The sequence below is a fragment of the Pistacia vera genome, unplaced genomic scaffold (assembly GCF_008641045.1).
Source record: "Pistacia vera cultivar Batoury unplaced genomic scaffold, PisVer_v2 Contig693, whole genome shotgun sequence".
In the NCBI taxonomy this organism is placed as follows: Eukaryota; Viridiplantae; Streptophyta; class Magnoliopsida; order Sapindales; family Anacardiaceae; genus Pistacia; species Pistacia vera.
Genome location: NW_022196549.1, coordinates 66,658 through 73,150, shown reverse-complemented (window position 1 = coordinate 73,150; position 6,493 = coordinate 66,658). Strand labels below are relative to the sequence as shown.

Below are 6,493 nucleotides of genomic sequence, written 5' to 3'. Positions count from 1 at the left end.
TGCAACCTGATGTGTTTGAGTAATCGAAAGTGCACTTTGATTGTATCCTGGTTGAGTAGTTGAAAGTGCACGACTTGGTACTTATGGGACTATTGGGATGATCTTTTGATTCCGTTAAGAGATGCTCATTCACCATTAATCATCAATTACGCGAAGGGAATAGCACAGCGGATTTCCTCGCTAGACGAGGCGAGGAAGGTAATAATAATACTTTTTTGGATTTTAACTCTTTGCCTCATAAGTTGAAAGGCATTCTTCGGTTGGATAAGGCGGGTTTGCCTCAGTTTAGATGGTAACTTGACCTTTTGGGTTTTTCTTTGGTTTAGGCTTGTGTGTTTTGTTTTGGTTTGTGTTGATTTTTCTTTATAATTTTGATTTTGGGAGGGTTCTATTAATCCCAGGTATCCTGCTTGTTACCACGGTTTTCCTCCGCCACAAGTGAGACCTTTTAATAAATTGGGAGGAAGTCAAAAAAAAAAAAAAAAAAAAACCTGATGTGTTTGAGCAGTTGAATTTGATGTATTTTAGTGATGTGTTTTGGTATGATCAGCTATGATTAAGACTTGTATTTGAAAGGCATTGTACATTTATTAGTTGTAAGTCTTAGTTTGAATTCAAATATGTAAAAAAATCCCTGCAAAGTTGGTGTAACAGTGGATATTTTTGGGCTGTCTTTTGTTGTATAAATTGGAAGATTAATGAAATATTAGTGAGAAGGTTAGCAAGAACCTTCTCTCAATTCAGTTTCTTTACTTCTTTCCTTAGTATTCTCTGGCTAAAACACCAACAAATGGTATCAGAGCTAGCTTAAGAACCTGAAACCTCTCCCTCTTCCTCACACGATCAACTCTTCATCTCATTTCCAAGAATGTCTCTATTACAGACCTCTTACCTGAACTGATGGCTTCTCAATTAGCCTTGCTGTCACTTCCAGTCTTCAATGGTGAACAATATCACATGTGGACTGTCAAAATGAAGGCATTCCTCCTAGGCCAAGATTTGTGGTAGTATGTGGAAGAAAATAGACAGCTAACATAGCTGGGACCAAATCCAACTCTGAATCAGATCAGAATTTATGAAGAAGAAGCTGCTAAGGCTCCAAGAGCCTTGTCCCATATCTATGCTATTGTAACAGACCTTGTATTCACAAGGATAATGGCATGTGAAACTGCAAAAGAGGCTTGGGACAAGTTGAGGGAGGAATTCATGGGAAGTGACACTACAAGGAACATGAAGGTGGTGAGCTTAAAAAGGGAGTTTGATGTTGAGAATGCAAGAATCTAAGAAGGTAAAGGAGTATATTGACAGGCTGATGAGTGTAGTCAACAAAATCAGATTGCTTGGAATGGAGATTACAGATAGGTGAATTGTTAAGAAGGTCTTGGTGAGTTTGCTCTAAAGGTTTGAGTCCAAAATTTCCTCTCTTGAGGACTCAAAGGACATGTCTCAGATTACACTTACTGAGTTAGTTCATGCCTTGCAAGCACAAGAGCAAAGAAGACTCTTGAGACAAGAAGACACAAGTGAGGGTGCAATGATGGCAACTCATAAAGGCAAGCCTACACAAGGAAGCAATATGAGGTATGCTAGAGATAAAAAGGGGAAAGAAAAAAGTAATGGTCAGTGGGGAAAACCAGGTGGGATGAAGGAGTATCCACCTTGCTCTCACTACAAGAAGAAAGGCCATTCCGAGAAGAGGTGCTAGTTCAGGCTAGAGATACAATGCAAGGCCTACAAGCAGTCTGGTCACATAGAAAAGGTCTACAAGAACAAGGGAAGTCAGCCACCACAGCAAGCACAAGTTGGAGAAGATCAACAGCAAAGCCAAAAGACTGAACACCTCTTTGTGGCATCTTGCTACGCAACTCAGATCAGCAGCAAAACTTGACTGATTGACAGTGGTTGCACCAACCACATGGCTGCAAACCTGCAAAAATTCATCAAGCTAGACAAGTCATACAGCTCTAGAGTTAAGATTGGGAATGATGATTTTGTAGAGGTTAAAGGGATAGGTGATGTTGCTGTCCAAACACAATCAGGTATTAAAATCATCCCTAATGTTTTGTATGTACCCGAGATTAGCCAAAACTTACTTAGTGCTAGACAAATGCTAGAGAGGGATTATTCTCTACATTTCCAAAATCATTCTTGTGTTATATTAGATGGCAATGGAAATGAATTGATGAGTGTGAAAATGTTGGGAAAAAGCTTCTTGGTTGAGTGGAAACTTTGAACTGCAGTAATCTGTTAAAATGATCTTGTAGGCCAAAATCATGTCATATTCAAAGAAGGAAATTCACAAATTACTTTTTCTTGTTTTCCCCGTCAAAATTACCATTGGATAAAAAAAAAATTGATGTGAATTATGCTGAATTCAATGACAGGACTAACAAGAGCATAATAATATCTTCTAGTAGAAATTCTTCCTTGTGATTGATAAAAAAGAAGTTATGTTGCTCATCTTGTGTAAGGGTGTACAAAAAAAATCCGATATCCGGTATCTAATCTAGATCCGTTCCGCTTTGAAAAAACCGGGTATCCGAAAATCCGAATCTGATTCGGATCAAGTATATAGGAAGATCCAGATTTTCGAATTGGATCAAGACTCTTGTGCTTCCAAGATTTAAGGATTCTGATTTTGATTTGTTTTATTGTTTGAACTTTGAATAATGCAATTATACTAACCAACAATGGGTTGGCCAAGTGGTAAAGGCTTGGGGTCAACGGGTTTGCTTCCCCTGTGATCTCAGGTTCGAATCACAAGAACGGTTGTTAATATTGTTCGCCATGGACCGTAAGGCTTGTCCTGTTTCAGAAGCCTTGTTTGGGGACGAGTGACTAGTTGAAATATGCATAAGTTAGCCCATACATCCCCAGTAATAATAAAAAAATAAAAAAATAAAAAATAATGCAACTATTCCTCTTTTGTTTTCACTATGGGTTGAAGTTTCAATACAAACAAATTCAAGAAATCAATACAAACAAATTCAAGAAATCTTAAATCACCATTGACTCTGAGTTGGCATGCAGCCTGCATCGAACTTTGATTCAACTCTTAAAACACGTGTATGACCAGAGCCATATTTTAGCATAGAAATTTGGTACAACCGTAGAAGTGAAATTTGGGATGTCTACTTCAATTCCTCTCCATGGGCAAATAGCTACTCTCCAAAGCTCTAAAGAGATGATATTTACATTTCTATAGCCCATTCACCTGTATTATTGAATGGTGTTTTAAAGAGATGATATTTACCCAATAAATAGGCATGAACGACAGGTTCGTTATTACTAAGAATATCTAAAGGCCCAAAGTGCAGTGCATCTCTCCCCGGTTCCAAATTCCATTATCAAACAGATGCCCGCATTTGCATTCAATGAAACGAATTCATTGCTTCCTCATGATAGCCACGTCAAGCGTAGGCCCGGGCCGCCCGGCCCCAATAAGCTTTGTTTAAGGAATTTTAACAAACAGTTTTTGAGCATAAAATATATTATAGTGTGACATTTCGTATAGAAGGATGCGAGCTTCGAGTTGGAAGAACATATTGTGACATTTCGTATAGAAGGATGCGAGCTCCGACTTGGAGGGAAGTGGGCCATTGATGCTTTGCATCGAGTATCTTTCTTTAGGGCAAAGATATGAACGACAAATCGTCCTCACAAAGGCACAAGAAGTCGACCTAGAAATGAATGAGATGTCGTTCGCAGCAGTTAAACAAAGACAGCATGCCGTTTCTAAGTAGAACGATGTGAATTGGCCACTTGCTTTGCATTTTATATTAGCCATTAAACTGGGTGTTTTTTTTTTTTTTTTTTCCCCAGAAATGCAGGGTACTGAACTGGCGTATCTGAGAGGATGGAAATTATGGTTGGCGTAATCCTGAGATGCTGAGATCTAAACTCCAAGATGATATCATGAGGTTAGTATATGATCTTAGTTAGAAAAAGTCATTGTAATGCTACACATCTTAATTGATATTCCAAATTTTGTATTCTAAGTGATGCTGTATCTTGTATTGCTAATTCATAGTATAGACAAGTCACTTCAAATGAGATTTTCAAACCACTGCTTGAGATTCGTAATTTCATTCATATTATTTTCCATGAGTACGGATTTAAAGTGAAAAAACAAAAAGAGAGACGAAGAAAGAAACCATGAGACCTTAACCAAGGCAAAAGAGATTCTTTATGAACAAAAAAGGATCATGCATATGAGATTAAACTTACAACTCTTTTTATTTGTTTTGTCTTTTGCAGCTTTATGACCCTTGATTAGGCACAAGCACTTTTCTACTGTTAATGTCAATTTCCATAGTCTGGGCTTGCATGAATCTTGGACTAAGTAGTCACCTTTTAGATAAAACACATGTACATGAAACTCCAAAACGGTAGTTGATTCAACGACCTTCTATGAGAATTGATTCAACAGTTGACATGGTGTGAGAAGAACCACTTTCCAGCAATCCAGAAAAAGTCACTGGAACATTAGAAGCTTCATTACTTGCGGTGAATGCAGCAATCAAAGGGCTATCAGGTGTTATATGTGGTAATATGACATCACCATCCAAATACTGCATCACTTGCCTCATGCTAGGCCTACCTGCTGGGTTTGGATGTGAACAAAACATGCCTAGTTTCAGAACTAACTCCATTTGCTCCTCTGCATAAAGACCTTCCAATCTTGGATCAGTAGCATCAAGAATATTTCCTCTTTTCCAGCAATCAATGACCCAATCAACCAAATTTAGGTTTCCAGGCTCTATAGGCATAGGCTTCCTCCCACAAGCTACCTCAAGCATACAAGCCCCAAAAGCAAACACATCTGTGCTTGTAGTAGCCTTTCCAGTCCTAAGAAGCTCTGGAGCCAGATAACCCAAAGTTCCTATCAGGTTTGTGGTTTTTGGATTGCTACCATGATCATAGAACCTAGCAAGGCCGAAATCCCCTAATTGTCTGCTTAAGTCAAAGTCTAAAAGAATATTACCAGGCTTTATATCTCTATGTAGAACAACTTGCTCCCCATCTTCATGAAGGTAGAGAAGGCCAGAAGCTATTCCTCTGAGAATTCGAAATCGCTGAAACCAATTAAGGCCTGGTCTTGCATTGCTATATAACATATTATCAAGACTTCCGTGAGCCATATAATCATAGACTAATAAAAGTTACTGTCTTCTCCTGCAGTAGCCACGGAGTTGTAACAAGTTCCTATGTCTTAGCCTTCCCATGCTGACTATCTCGGCCACAAATTCTGACATCCCTTGCTTGGAATCATGGGAGACTTTCTTAACTGCAATTTGTTCATTGGAAGAAGGAATGACACCTCGATAAACCTTACCGAATACTCCTTCTCCAATAAGCTGTTTGTCATTAAAACCTCTGGTTGCTTTGTATAGATTCTTATAGGAGAACCTATGAGGACCATATTGTATTTCCCAGTCTTCCAATAATTCTTCATATTTCTTCTTCTGAACAATGTAAACTGTTCCACCAATTCTATAAGCACAACCACTGCTGCTATGAGGGAAGCAATAATCTTTAAAATTCGTTTTGTTGATCCTCTGACAGGAAGTGAAGGAAGCTTTGAAATATCAAGATTTTGTGCTTGTCCACTTTTGTTGAAACTCCATCCAAGAATATACTGGCCACTTACAAGTGCACCTGTTGATGCAGAAAAACCAACATACATAGAGTCCAAGAAAATTTGAGAAAGATCAATGGATGTTGACAAGAGGGGCCTGTTTGGTTTTGGGATTCTGATTGGAGCAAGTGTTACATTGAGTAATTTCTCGGTTTCATCGAAGTCAATCCATATCTGCATTGGATTTCCACTTGCTAGCTCCAAGGGTATGTTCTTCATTTCTTTATCGGAAAAATAAGTTGCTGTAGCAGATTCGTTAGACTCCAGTTTGTTTATGTCAAGTCCCACATGGTTTTCATTTATATCATTAAATTCAACAGTTTGCACAGTATCAAGCTCAACTGCCAAGATGTGGTTTGTTGACAGGCCATCATTTGAAGAATTGAAGAGTCCCAAATATGCGGTCGGCGTACCTTTGCTTAAGTCCAAGGATGGTGAGATGACCAAAGCCATGCCATGGCCACCAAGTTTATTATTATTAGGAGCTGGAACTATTGCAAATACAAAAGTGGTTGAAAAAGAGAGAGATTTATAGGATGATACGTTGAACTTGAATGAAAATGGGTAGAAAGCATGGCCTGTTTTAAGCTGGGTAGCGTTGGTTAGCTGCAGTAGACAATTGGAGAGGATTTCCGCCATGCCATCCAGATGCAGCTTGGATTCGCTGAAGCCATGGTAGATGAACTGGTTTTCATCTTGGGCTGAGATCAAGGAAATCAAGTAGACATTGAAAACTATCCAAAAAAGAAGTGACCTGAGAGCTGCCGCCATTGAGATAAGGAGGTGCTTGCAAAGAGAGATGTTTTGCTCGTTTACTAATCTCTAACTCTTGAGACTTAGTTTTCGTACTCTAAA

General features: G+C 38.7%; 1 pseudogene; it reads right to left on the bottom strand.

Annotated features, from left to right (window-relative positions):
- Positions 1-4,221: 4,221 nt before the first annotated feature.
- LOC116113971 lies at positions 4,222-6,493 on the bottom strand (annotated as a pseudogene).